Here is a 14892-nt window from a genome sequence, read left to right on the forward strand (position 1 = left end):
CACATACATACCTGCATGCACAAACTTAAATAAAGAAAAGAAATTTTAATAGAAGTTATATACCAGGATTTGTTTTTTAATAAATGCATACTCTCTTAATTTCACATTCCCAAGGCTGCCCATAATTTTGCAATTCTCATTTCAAACCAGTGTTCTGAGCCTCTGTGAGGGAGAACAGCTAAACAAATGCTCTAATTTGCAAAGAAAAAGCAGACACGCGAGCTCTTCAAGACATTATCTTAAAGCCACCACAAAAGACCTCTTCCTGCTTTATTAAAAGTGGCAGGCAATGTCGGAGTACGGGAGCCAGGGCCAAGGAGATTGCAAGGGCAGTCCACACACCACCTAGTGACAAGTTTTGATATTCTAAGAATTTCTAATTTGTGGCCCCTTTCACTGGGAGGCAGAGCAGATACCCAAATTGATTCTGCCTGCTTCAGACGCAGTGTGTGAAAACAGTGAGTGACAGGAACACCTAAGGGGGAGATATCTGCCAAGTGATTGGCTAAACAGCTATTCATTTTGAAATATATCTCTGAGAAGCACAAGAGCAGAGGGCCACCGTAGTGTGTGGCCCATTAATTACACAGTTGACAAGAAAATTACCCTTCAGATCAACACAAAGAGGAAACGGGGGTCTGGAAGGAAGGATGGATGAGGCGCAACATTCAACAGGGTTATCTGCAGCCTGTGGTGAGCTCAGGAAGGACAGCCCTCTCTATCTGTGGGTTTTACATTCATTAATTGAACCAACAATAGATTGAAAATGTCCTTAGGATATACAAGTTTGCATAGGTAATGAATTTATGTAGACTTTTTTTATATTTGTATAGTTTAATACTTTAAACTCTTAAGGTCCTCTTCACATTTTTAAAACATTTTTATTGAATCTGTGATCTTCATACAATATATTTTGATGGTATTTATATCCTCTCCTCTATCCATACCTCCCCTTACTGGTCCCCACCCAATTCAATGTACCATATATATGTGTGTGTGTGTGTGTGTGTGTGTGTGTGTGTGTGTGTGTGTGTGTGTGTGTGTATAGTCTAATTATATAGTCTAATTTGTGTCCCCAAATGTCCTTCAGTGTGGGTCCATCCACTGGAGCCTGGTTAACTTATCAAGAGTACCATCCTTAAAAGAGATGGTCTCTCCTCCTCCCAGCAGCCATAAGCCATAGGTTGCCAACATTCCCTTAGGTCTCATTGGGGCTTCTTACCCACTTGCCCATATCTATGCTGAGACTTTGTTTTGTCTGAGTTTGCATGGGACTTGTGCACGCTGTAACTATAAATGTGAGTTCACATGAGTAACTGACCAGCTGTGTGGAAAACTCTGTTTCTTTGTGGTCACCTACCACCTCTCTCTTAGAACCTTTCTGTCCCCTCTTCCACAACAATCCCTGAACCTTGGGAGGGAGAAGTTTGATATACATGTCCTCTTCAGGGAGAGACTCTACAGTCTCTTGTTCTCTATGTAGACTACTTTTTAACGATTTCTTTTTAATTATGTGCCTATGTGTGGGCATGTACATATGTGTACAGGTGTCCACAAAGGCCAAAAGATGGCATCAGATCCCCTGAAGCTAGAGTTATAGGTGATTATGAGCTGCCCAACACAGGTGCTGGGAACTGAACTCAAGTCCTCTGCAAGAACAGCAAGTAGTCTTAACACTGAGCCATATCTCCAGCCCTGATATACAGGATATTTTTCTTGTCATTGTTTCCCAAACATTACAGCATAACAAGTCTTTATGTAGCAGTTATACTGTTTACTGCTGTTCTAGTTAGCTTTAACTGTCAACTTACATGGCCTGAGAGGGAATCTCAACTGAGGGCTTTCCCAGATCAGACTGACATATCTGGAGGGATTGTCTGGATTGTTAATTGATATAGGAGGGCCCAGCCTGCTGTGAGCAGCACCATTCCCTAAGTAGGTGGTCCTTGGCTATGTAAGAAAGCTAGCTGAGCATGAGCCTGTGAGGGAGCCAACAAGCAGCATCCTCCATAGTCTCTGCTTTGAGTTCCTGCCGAGACTTCTTTCAGTGATGGACTATGACCTGGAAGTGTAACACAAGTAAACCCTTTCCTTCACTAAGTTGCTTTTGATCAGATAGTTCAATCACAGCGACAGGAAATTAGAACAGCTAGGTATGGTAAGTGGGTTTGAGATGGGTGGAAGCACATGAGAGGGGGTTGTATGGGTTATATGGAAACACCACAACACTTTTTCTAATGAATTTGAGCACTCTTAGACTTTAGCATTCCTGAAGGTCCTGAGATATGCCCCTCACCTCTGGACTCCAAGGGGTAACTATATACACTGTATGCATTGAGTCACCAACTAGAACACCAGTTTCACTGTTCCCATCTTGGCAGGAATCAAGATGTTCTAAGAAGACATTTGTGCCCTCCCATTGGTGATCAGACAGTTGAAGCAATAGGTACCCAAATTAGAATTTTCCTTGAAATTTCATTCTGGGATAAGTGAAAATCTGAAGACTGGTGACCGCTAGAGAGGGCACTTGCCTCTCCCAGAAAGAGATTTTATACAGATATGACAGTTTCTCAGACCACCTTGCAGGAGCTGAGACAGTAACCACAACTTGACCAGGGCTGCTTAGCTATGCAAACCTCTGCCCTCTGTTTAAACTTAAACCTCAAGTCAGGACCCTGATGACAGACTTTCGAGTCACTGGATCTCTTTGTTCTTCCCAATATGATCACATTGAATAAAATTCCTTTTTCTGCTTTTCACTGACACTTGTTTGTTTAATTAGCCTGTCGAAGATTTGCACCTAGCATGCACAAAACCCTGGTTCTGCTCCAGCACTGAATAAAACTGGATGTGGTGGTGCACACCTGTAGTCCTCACACTTAGGAGATGAAGACAGGAGGATCCGAAGCTCAAGGCCATCCTCCACTGGGACAGTCAAAGCCCACTGAACTACATGAGACCTGGTCATTTAAAAAGCCAAGCTCAAGCAACACAAACAACAAATTAAATGTGAATGTAGGTGTGGCACCTGGTGCACCCAGGTGCTTGTCAACAAACTGCTGCTTCCTCCTCCTCTGACTACTTCTGGGGCACCTGCTTATAAGAAAAAGCATGAGGCTGACTGACCAAATGAGCATCTGTTCTTCCAGCCAGATGCAGAGACTTCCCAGAGCCTCTGGGCTCAGCTAGAGAACGTGTGGAGAATGCTTGCCTCTCTCCTTAGAGTCTGCCCAGGACTCCAGTTTTGTCAGGTTTACAAAATACTAACCAGCACACAAGCTAAATACAATGCTCCTCCCTCTTCCCCCTCCTCTTCCCCTTCTCTCTTTCTCTTCCTTTTCCTCCTCCTCTCTTCCGTCCTCCACAAGAACTCTATAGAATGTTCTGTTAAAATGGAACACCAGTCACTTACAGCAAAAATCAAGTCAATAACCCATCTTTGTATCATTCTCCCCTCTCCTCACTCCAGTCCCCTAGTCCCCCACTGTTCCCCAGAACATTTCCAGAAACCACCTTAGTGCACTCCCCCACGTCCTTCTCTGCTTTTGGAGAATAGGGCAAATGCAGTCAACTCTAGATATTTTTATTGAGCTACATGAAAAACTGTAATAAAGACATTTTCAGATGTATAATAACAAAAGGGGAGAAAACAAGGGGAGGGAGAGGGAAGGAGGAAGAGGGAAAGAAGAAGGGAAGGAGAGAAGGAAGAGGAAGGGAGGGAGAGAGGGAGGGAGGGAGGGAGGAAGGAAAGAGATGAGGTGGGAAAGAAAGAAGGGGGAGGAAGAAGGAACAGAATGAAAGGGAGGAGGAAAGAGGGAGGGAAGGAAAAGGGAGAGAAGGGGAAGAGAGAAGAAAGGAGGAAAGGAGGGGATTAGGAAAAGGAGAGGGAAGACGAGGAGAAAGGGATTAAACCAAAGACCATTAAAACTAAATCTAATTCAGGACCTTGACCAAGAAAGTTTCTGGATCACAGCTGGGCAGCAGATCCAAAGAATTAAGAGCTGCAGATTGAATTTTCAGGAGAGCGAACTCTCGGGGAACAGGAGGCTCCATTATTTAAAGAAGGCACCTGTGAGCTTTGTGGGAGAAAACAGTCATACATAGGAAACCAATAGGCCTCCTGGTGAAAATCCGATGCATGCATCGGAAACTACTCAAGTGAAACATTATTTCTTCCACCACGTTTCCAAGTGAGGAAATACCAGCATAATCAAAGAGTAGCTCACTAGTGAGTCATATTTAGATAGTCATGTTAACATAAATTTAGGATTGATTATTTTAGAGCACACAGATGTATTGGTAGGAGAGTGGGAGGGAAGGTTTATGTTTAAAGGAGAAGCCTGAAAACAAGTGAGTTCATCATTTAACAGACACAAGAAAAGACAATGAAATATGTCAGCTGTTAAATCAAGACACAGCTCCACAGCTAGTGGGCTGAGGGAGCAGTGTGTGTCTGAGAATGTTCCACTTCCCAGCCCAAGAACAGGGATCAAAATATGACATGACCTTTTATTACCTCCTTCTATGGTGATATATTGAATACTCCCCCCACCCTGCTTCATAGCCTTTTCTTCCATATCTCACAGCATTCTTGTTATTTTAAGAAAGTTGTGGCACAGGGGCTAGAGAGATGGCTCAGCAGTTAAGAGCACTGGTTACTCATGCAGAGGACCTGGGTTCGATTCTCAGCACCCACATCGCAGCCAACAACCTTCTGTAACTCCAATTGCAGTGGAATCCAACGCGCTCTCCTGCCTTCTGAGAGCACTGCACAACATAGGTGCACTCACACACATGCAGGCAATACATTCATGCACATAAAATAAAAAAGAAAAAAAAAGAAAGCTGTGACACATCCAGTGGCCTTTCTTCATTTTCAAACTTCTGTCTTAGATCTCACTGAATCTTCCTTCTCCCTCGTCTTCATCTGTCCTTTAGCCAAGGATATGAGCAAGGAAGAGGCAGGTTTTCAATTTCACCAGCTTCCATTTTGCTCAGGAAGTGGGGCTCAAAGTACAACGGTAAATATCTTTATGCTGTTCCTTGGCTCTAAATGTTGAACATATGAATAGAATCTTTCTCAGTCTCTGTCTCTGTCTCTCTCTCCTTCCCTCCTTCCCTCCCTTCCTTCCTACTTTCTTTCCTTGGCACAGAGTCTTGTTGTATAGCTCAGCCTGAACTAAGATTCAGGATCCCCCTGCCTCAAGCTCCTAAGTGCTGAGATTGCAGGTATGCACCACTATACCCATCTCTCTTGGTCACATAAATCACTCATGTAAGTGGTTTAGTTTGTTTACTTCTTTGTTTCCTGAGACAGGGCCTCATGTAGCCCAGCTACTCAATATGTAGCTGAGGATGTCTTTGAATTCCTGATCCTCCTGCCTCCACCTCCTAAGTGCTAAGATTACACACGTGTACCACCAGGTTTATGCAGTGCTGGGGATGGAACTCAGGGCTTTGTGCATGCCAGGAAAACACTCTAACAATTGAGCTTTACCAGCAGCCCCAGGGGTAAATATCTTTCTCCTGCTGGCGACAGTAAATGTTTGACTGTGTGGTTCAACTTCTACCTCACTGGGTCACTGCAATAGTTAAATCTATGGCATTTGGTCTAGGATCTGTTAGATGGTGAGCACTGTGTAAGTATTGTGTTATTCTTGTTATTTCCATTCTGTGTCCATAAGATCTTGGGACATGAGTCCCGTCATCTTGTCAATTCTCTTCAGACTGTGGGAGTTCTTAGCACCTATTATTTTCAGCTTTGAGCCTGTAGCAACAATTCAGAGACCGAAGTAAAAATCTATTTAGTATCCAATGACACATATTACTGAGAAACAGGGAGATAAATACTGTAAAAAACAGCTAGAAGAGCAGGTAGTGGTGACCTCCAGAGAGCATGTCTGGAGGGGGCAGGTTGGGGCCCTGTGGCAGACTACAGCTCCCGGTTACAAGTCCATTAGCACCGTTTTCAAAAACTAGATCCAGGCAGCACTGTGATGAAAGTTCATTCTTAATTTTTTTTAAGAAGAGAACAGTCTGAAACTATGAAACAGAATTCTATATGTTAATTAGCATCTGTTTTGCTTTGATCACATCTTAAGGATGTCATGATAACTCTGTAAAAATGACAGCACCCAAAGAGAGCACAGAATCAAGACGGCAGAGTTTACACCCAGGGCTGGAAAGACGGCTCAGTGGGTGAAGTGCTTGTCATGCAAGTGTGAGGACCTGAGCTTGGATCTCCAGCACCTGTGTAAGAAAAGGCAGGTGTGGTAATGAGTGCCTATCACCCCAGTGCTGGGAAGCCTGGGACAAGGGAGTCCCTACAGTCATAGGTCAGCCAGTCCAGCGAATCAGCAAGCTAGCTATAACTTCAATGAGAGAACTTGTTTCAGAAAATAATGATTTGGGGGGGGGTCTAAATTTGATCAAAATATATTGTAATAAATTCACAAAAGTTCAAAGAAAAAAACTGAATTTATTATTTCAAAAGTAAATATATTGAGTAGGGCATGGTGGCACATACCTTGAATCCTAGCACTCAGGAGGCAGAGGCAGGCAGATCTCTATGAGCTCAAGGCCAGCCTGGCCTACATAGTGAGTTCCAAACCAGCTGGGACTATGGGGAAACCCTGTCTCAAAAAATAAAATAAATGCATTGCTTGTTTGGAAAAATAATAATAATAATCATCATCATCATCATCATCGTCATCATCTAGACAATGATTGAGGAAAACATGTGTTATTGACCTCTGGCCTCCACATGCATTCACCCCCAAGTTCACATGTACTCATACCCATATGTACACATGTGCATATATACATGCACACACATGCATCTATCCCACACAGGTGCACACATGTGCATACACACGCAGCCACCCACACATGCATACACATGCACCTAGGCGAGCACAAACACAGATACACATACATACTAAAAAGGAAGTGTACAGAATCCAAGTAATTCTTCTATTCCCGTTTGGTTTCTTTCCAAGCAAAAGGAAAACATATCATAATTTTAGCTAAAGAAAGTTCTCTAAAACTAAACTTTCAGTAGCTCTGCACTATACTTCTTGGTTTGCTTTCTTATGAAATCAGAGTTAGTTACATGTACAGCAGTGAATTTTTTTCAAACTGTTCACTGCCCCATGAGTTACCTCCACCTTCTTGGCAGCGATTTCCCAGCATGTAGTCGCAGCTACACTGCCCACACCTGGGAGTCCGGCTATTGGGGAACAAGGTGAACATATTCTCTATCAGGGAGCTGCTGTGACCTTCAGAGATAGCCATTCGGAGTGACTTGCTCAATAATATTTTATTAAACGTGCATGTGCAAATCAGGGGTTTATTAATGCGAACACAAGACAGAGTTACAGGCAGTTTTCAGCTCTTATCTTTTGCAGGTCAGCTAGAGGAATGATTCCCACTAACGTAAACAATATTGCCATGGGCTGGAGAGATGACTCAGCACTGGCTGCTCTTGCAGAGGACCTGTGTTCAGTTCCTAGCATCCACATGACAACTGACAACTGTCAGTAACTCCAGTTCCAGGGGATCTAACACTCTCTTCTGGCCACCATGGGTATTGCATGACACGGGTGCATTTATATATATGCAGGCAAAGCACTCATACATGTAAAAAATTAAATAAATAATAAATAAATAAATAAATAATAAAATTTTTCTTTAATTAAAAATTAATGAAATTCCAGACAACATTGTCAGGGCAGCTAGTTTAGCAGGGATGGAGAAGCATCCACCCTGCTCAAACCTCAGAGCACCTTTCTCCTCAGGGCTCAGATCTGACCATTAAGTCCCAGTTATGAAATAGATTTCTGTGTTCTATCCATCTCACCAGCACTGGGATTAGAATCATGAGCCGCCACACCTGGCTGTCTACATGGGCTCTGGGGAAGGAACTCAGGTCTTCATGCTTACAAGGCAAGCACTTCACCAACTGGGCCATCTCTCCAGCCCTAGACCTTTTAACAAACTGCTTCAGATTTGGTACAATAGACACATCATACAAATTCCACCTCCTGAGCCTAACATTACTTAGTCCTCTATGACTTGACATGAACCTGATATTCTAGTCCAATCCCTGACACAGATCTGTCTGACCTCCCCCTGAGGAAAAATTAACCTAATGTGGAACTAATGAACTATGGCCTCAGTGTAACTCTGACTGTGTGATAAATAAACACTAACAAATGTAGAAGTAACACTTAGGACTTTGGAAGCTTCCACTTCTACTCAAATCACAAAGGCCACACTGAGCTCAGTCTCAGGCTGAGGTAAGACAAGGCAGACAAACACAACCCACATTCTTGTGATCTTAAGGACACATCTGCTTACAACATGTTGTGTTTGTTAAAATGAGATTGTACTGACATCAGCAATATATCATGTTACCAGGAATGTCACAACCCTTGCCCACACTTGCCTAAAATATCTGCTTTTGTAAAATGCTGACCATTTAAATTTCCTGTAATAACCTAAGGGGCATTTATACATCTTTGTTGAATGTCTCAAATCCACCAGTATGATTACTGCCAAAGGATGATGTGAAAAAGCCTATGAAAAGCCAGCATGTACTTCTGGCTGGAGCCCTAGTTCCTCTGGAGCAGGTTAGCTCAGACTGAGACCCACATGTAATAAAGAATAAACTTCCTCCACTTTCTGATTATAGCTTGAGTCTTCTCACTGTGCTAGGTCAGTCTTGGGTTAATTCCAGTAACACCCCTACCTTTATTTTCTCTAATTAGTTGGATCATTGATTTATATATTGCCTTCCTCTATTAGAATTTGTCTCTCATCATCTGTCAATTCAAATTTTATTCTTATTTTCAGTCTACCCAGCTCCTATTTCAGTTCTTCCAATGAAAGTTTTCCTGATTACTTCCATGCAAACAAATCTCTGCTTTATCTCAAAACTTGTGACTATAAAGGGGTCCAGTGAATTTTGTATGTGTGTGTGTATGTGTGTGTGTATATATATGTATGTATGTTGCATATGTGTGAGAGATGCTATATACAAGGTGATATGGTTAATCTTGATTGTCAACTTGAATTCTGTTATTGTAATAAAATACCATGACCAAGAACAACTTACAGATGAAAGCATTTATTTTGGCTTATAGGTCCAGAGGGATGAGTCCATTACGGTCAGATGCATCACAGCAGGAAGCTAGCTTATTGCATCTTTCATCCACACACAGGATACAGAGAGAGAAAACAGGAAATGGAGCAAAGCTATGAATCTCAGTGACCCACTTCCTGCAGCATGGCTCTACCTCCTAAAGATTCCATAAACTCTTCAAACAGCAACACCTGCTGGGGACCAAGTGTTTAAATACATGCACCTATGGAGGACATTTCTGATTCAAAACACCATGACTGGATGGAGATTAGTAAAACACACATCTGGATGTGTCTGCAAGGATATCTCCCTTAGATGATTAGCTAAGGCCACCCTGAATAAAAGCAGCACCAACCCATATGCTGGGTATATTAGTTATTTTTCTGTTGCTGTGATAAAATCCTTAACCAAGGCAAATTATAGAAGGAAGAGCTTATTTGGTTTCTAATTCCAGAGGGGTAAGAATCCATTGTGGAGAGGAGACATGGCAGGAGGCAGCTGGAGCAAAATTGCGAGCTCACATCTTCAAACAGGCACAGAAATCAGAGAGAGAAACTAGAAATGGAACAATGTGGCTATGAACCCTCAAAGCCCATCCCTAGTTACATGTTTCCTCCAGCAAGACCATACCTCCTAAAGGTTCCATGACCATCCCAAACAACAGCAACTGACCAAGTGTTCAAATACTTGAGACTACTGGGGGACACTTCATTCAAACCATCACACTAGGGGCCTGGATCAAATAAAGAGGGGAGACAAGAAAACTAGCAAGAAATTCTCTCTCTTCCCACCTCTTTACTTCCTGGCCACTATGATGTGTGACTGCTCTGCTCCACCACACCCTCTCCACCATGATGGACTGACACCTCTGAAAACATGAGCCAAAACAGATTGTTCCAGCCTTAAGTTGTTGATATATTGTCCTGACAACAAAATTCTAAGCTAGAGGGATGGCTCAGCAGTTGAGCACTGGCTACTCTTGCAGAGGATCCAGGTTTGGTTCCCAGCACCCACATGGCAGTTAACAACCGTCCTTAACTCCAGTTCCAGAGGATCCAATGCCCTCTTCTGACCGCCACAAATATTGTACAACACAGGTACACTTACAACATGTAGGCAATGCACTCATACACATAAATATAAAAATATATATTCTTTTTAAAAGTCTAACATCTTTTGCACCTTGCACCCTCTCTATAATTTGTTTTCTATTTTCCTCAGTCTCAGTCTCACAGAGATTCACCTGCCTCTGCCTCCCAAGTGCTGAGTTTAAAGATGGGTGCTACCATATCCAGCTGTTTTGTATTTTCTCTTACCTTTCAGTTCTCCATTTCCCACCTCAGTCTGTAGGCGTTAAAAGTTCACAAGTGGTTCAATTGGATCCTTTTTCCAGAATAGTCCTCAGTTTTGTTGGTCAAATCTACATTCCAGTTGTCTTTGTCTCAGCATCCCAGCTATCCATGTAAGAGGGAAAGTCTCAACACAAGGCCTGACATCCTAGCATCTGGGATCCAGAGGTAGGAGAATAAGAAATTCAAGGTTATTCTTGGCTACATAGGAAGTTCAAGGCCAGACTGGCCTGCATGAGACCTTGTCTCAAAAAATAAAGAAGGGATGGAGAGATGGCTCAACAATTAAGAGCGCTTACTTCCGTTCCAAAGGACCTGAGATTTGTTCCCAGCACATATCTCAGGCAGCTTACAACCACCTGTAACTCCACCTCCAGGAGACCCAATGCCCTCTTCTGGGTTCCATGAGTACTGAACTCATGTGCATAGATACAGATATAGATATAGATATAGATATAGATATAGATATAGATATAGATATAGATAGATATAGAGAGAGAGAGATAACTGAAGATAAACTAAATCAAGCAGGTAGACCCAGACCCTTCATCCATACTGGCTAGCTTTCATAGTGCAGGAGATCTTATGCATGGTAGTGAAGGATAAAAATCATCAGTCTCATCCAACTGTGAACCCCCATGACCTACAATAAAGATTGGCCCAGCAAGCTATGCCCCCTAGTGTAGTATTAACACAAATGTTAAGGAGTAACCAACCACCTTCTGCTTGTATTTAAAGCCTGCTCCACAAGATAGAATTCATACCTGTCACTGGTATTAGGACCAAGAACCTATGACTAGATAGGTCATAGGCCCTAGGGGAGATCTTACTACTAATATTCCACTAAAGGGACATAGTATTAAAAATCACTCCTCACGACAATGCTCTACCCACAGATCAATACATTTCTCAGTCCTTCTCTGAGAAGCTTCTGCTTGCAATAGAACGCAGCTATAAAAGAGTCTCACAACTACTCAGTGTGCAGCAAATAAGAGACTGTAGAGTGTTCAGTCCCAAAAGGGATATCGATGTCACACCCTTAGCCCCAAGGCTCAGAGACCCTCAGAAGGGGACAGAAAGACTGTATGAGCCAGAGGTGCTGGATAAATAAAAAGAAACAGTGCTTTTCAGATAGCAGGGCTTTGGCACATATGAACTCACAGCAACTGTGAAAGCATGCACAAGCTCTACCCAAGATCACCCCAGATAAAAACTCAGCATGGAGAGGGGAGATGGGCAGGGGTCCTACCCCTAGCTGAGGAGCTACTGGCATATGGTGGCTGCCTGGGCAGGAAGAGTCAATCTTCCTTAAGAGTATGACTCTTGCTTAACCACACTCCAAGGCAAGTTTCATAGCCAAGAGAATTTGGGCAACATATTAGGCTCAATAGAGGAAAAAAAATAGAACACAAACTGGTGTGGGTAGGTGGGGGTAGACCTGGGAGAAGCTGGGGGAGGGGGAAATATGATCAAAATATATTGTGTAAAGTTATCAAGGAAGTAATAAAAATATCTTTAATAAAATAAATCTTTATAACAAATAAAAATAAGCCCGGCATGGTGATACACACGTTTAATCACAGTACTCAGGAGGCAGAGGCAGGTGAGATTGAAGCCATCCTGGTCTACATAATGTACTCCTGGCCAGCTGGGGCTATGGGGGGGGACCCTGTCTCAAGAAATAATAAATAAATAATAAAAATGAATAAATAAATGAGATAATACTAGCAAAGAGAATGACCTGGCCTGACTCTTCCCTCTGGATTCATGGAAACTGAACCTTATGAGACAGGGTTTGAAATTCAGCCTATAAAAGATCTTGATATTAACAAAACAGGTGAGGGGCATGTGTGTGATGTGCTACGTAATGTTCAATATTAATTTTGATTTAATGAGATCAATTAAAACAATCTATTCCAATCAGTTCCACAACTGACAAGCTCAGTCATGTGTCTAAATCCATTAACCATTTTGCTTTAAGACTATTTCATTTTCCAGTTTTGTTTTATCTGCCTGCTAGTTTCGTTTTATCTGGACAAATAACAGCTTGATGGCTATATTAGCAATCACACATTATCACATCCTCTGCAATGTCAGGGAGAATTGGCCACTTTAGAGAATATTCAGTAAGCTTAATTGGATAGTTTAGGTAAAAGCTACACTGTATTGACATTACATGCACAGGGGCTGGGGAGATGCCTCAGTGGGTAAAACACTTGCTGTACAAGCATGAGGATCTAAGTTTGGATCCACAGCACCCAATTTTCTGGTCTTTTTGAGACAAGGTCTCCCTGTAGTTCTAAAAGCTTGGTACTGTAGCAGATGCCTATAACCCCAGCTCTGGAAGAACAAAGGCGGACTTGCTGATCAGCCAGGCTAGCTCAAACTACAAGTATTAGTTTCAGTAAAAGACACTGCATGCAATAATAATATATAATATATCAGCCTGCATTAAAGGATGTACCCACTGGTACAATAGTGGCATGCTGGTTATGGTGGTAACCAGCTCTTTTCTGTTTGGATGTAAGGCCTACTCCATAGGAAATAATTCATGCCTGGAACTTCAAATCTACTCAAAAGCTCATGACTGGGGAGATCATAAGCCCTAAGGATGAAGAGAGATCCTACTTATTATTATGCTAAATGTAAAGATGTCAAACTACATTCTAAATAGATTTGTGTTGCTCAAAACTTCAGTCAGCAAAACTTCTTCTTGCAGTGAGTAGTGGTCTATGCAGATTCGTAACTGGTCACAGGGTGAACTGTAAGTAACTGTGACTGCTCAGCTGAGCATGAGTCATCTATATCAACCTCCCCCATTCAAGGCTCAGGAAACATCACGAGAGAGGGGGTGGAAAGAATGTAAGAGTTGGTGGAAGGGAAGAGAGCTGTGAAATGCTAATTTCTGGACATGATGTAGTTGATGAATGTATCAACTTGCAGGATCTGTTCTCTGCACAAGATCAAACCAGTCAACATTCCAGAATTGACAGGGGAGGGGTCCTGTGGCCCTACTCTTGGCAGAGGAGTTACTGGCAATTGATGGTGTCAGAGTCACTCTCTTTCAGGGACATGATGTTAGTAGGTTGCCCATGTCCCAGTGGATAGTCAGACACCAATGCATGCATAGACAGCACTCATTGAACTCAAAAGATGATTAAAAACAATAAAAGAAGGGCATGAAATTGGGAGGAAGCTGGGGTGAGAGGTACTAAGGGTGAGTTGGAGGGACGTAGTGGTGGATGGTTATGACCAAACTATCCTATATAAATTTTCAAAGAATAAATTAAAAGTACCAAAAAAATAAGATGGAGAGTGATACAGAGAGATACATGAAGGAGAACTTGAACCTCCATACACACATGCACTGGCAAGTGCACATATTCAAACACATACAGAGAGAGAGAGAGAGAGAGAGAGAGAGAGAGAGATCACAAGCACAGATAAATCAAGTGACAAATGTCACTTTAACATCCTTGAAAGTGACACTTCTACCTCCCTTTCATTCTGAGCCTGGGGCTGAGGTGGGTTTAACAAACCCTACTGAGAAAGGGACATATTTCTTGGAACACTCCCTTCAGTCCATCACTGACACTTCCTGTTCATCTGATGGTAAAGTTAAAATATTTAGTGGTGGCAGAAGAGTGTTCAGGATGCATTAAATATTGAATGTCTCCCAGGGAGGCCCCAGAGATCTGAACACGCTGAGCTCTCTCCGACGATTAGTTCTTAAATCATTCTGAGCACTTCTGCTCAAGAGGATTTTTCTGGTGCTTTTCTAAGGAGAATATTTAGTGGGAGGCTAGTCTGTGCTTCCATATACCCACAATGGTATTATCAATAATGTCTGGATGGAGGGAAAGGGGTTGGGTGAGGGAGACACCCTTTGAGTCTTGTAAAAGTATCACCAAAGGAACCAGGCAAATTACAAGGACTGGGGAGCAGAGCATTTGGAAGGCCTCAGTCTCAGGAATAAAAGGAGAGAAATTAGTTAACACTAGTGAGACATGCCAGTAATTCCAGCTACTTAGGAGGCAGAAGCAAGAAGATCTCAAGTTCAAGGTCCCCATGGGCTACAGTGTGAGCCTCCTAGACTGAGAAACTTAGTGAGAGTCTGTCTCAAATTATTTTTTTAAACAAAAAGGAAAAAGAGGGATACAGATGTAGCTTAGTGGTAGAGCCCCTGCACAGACTCTAGAATCCCCCAGTGAGGAGCTGGGGGTGTGGTTCAGTGGTAGAGCACCTGCATAGAATACTCCACTGTGGGGCTTGGGGGTGTGGTTCAGTGGTAGAGTGCCTACCTAGAATTCCTATTTCACAGATGATAAAGGAAGAAAGGAAGAAAAAAACACCAAAATAAACACTTTTTAAAAAAATAATTACATATATATATATATATAT

At 42.4% G+C, this 14892-nt stretch overlaps 1 long non-coding RNA gene across 1 annotated transcript in view; it reads right to left on the reverse strand.

Moving 5' to 3' along the window:
• The window catches only part of LOC108491695, a 49492-nt gene that overhangs the window by 23501 nt on the left and 11099 nt on the right, over window positions 1-14892 (reverse strand). The window contains exon 2 of the long non-coding RNA XR_001872863.1: window positions 10459-10646. This is a non-coding gene — a long non-coding RNA (uncharacterized LOC108491695). The remainder of the gene's footprint in view (window positions 1-10458; window positions 10647-14892) is intronic.

This window comes from Nannospalax galili, unplaced genomic scaffold (assembly GCF_000622305.1).
Source record: "Nannospalax galili isolate Female #2095 unplaced genomic scaffold, S.galili_v1.0 scaffold444, whole genome shotgun sequence".
In the NCBI taxonomy this organism is placed as follows: Eukaryota; Metazoa; Chordata; class Mammalia; order Rodentia; family Spalacidae; genus Nannospalax; species Nannospalax galili.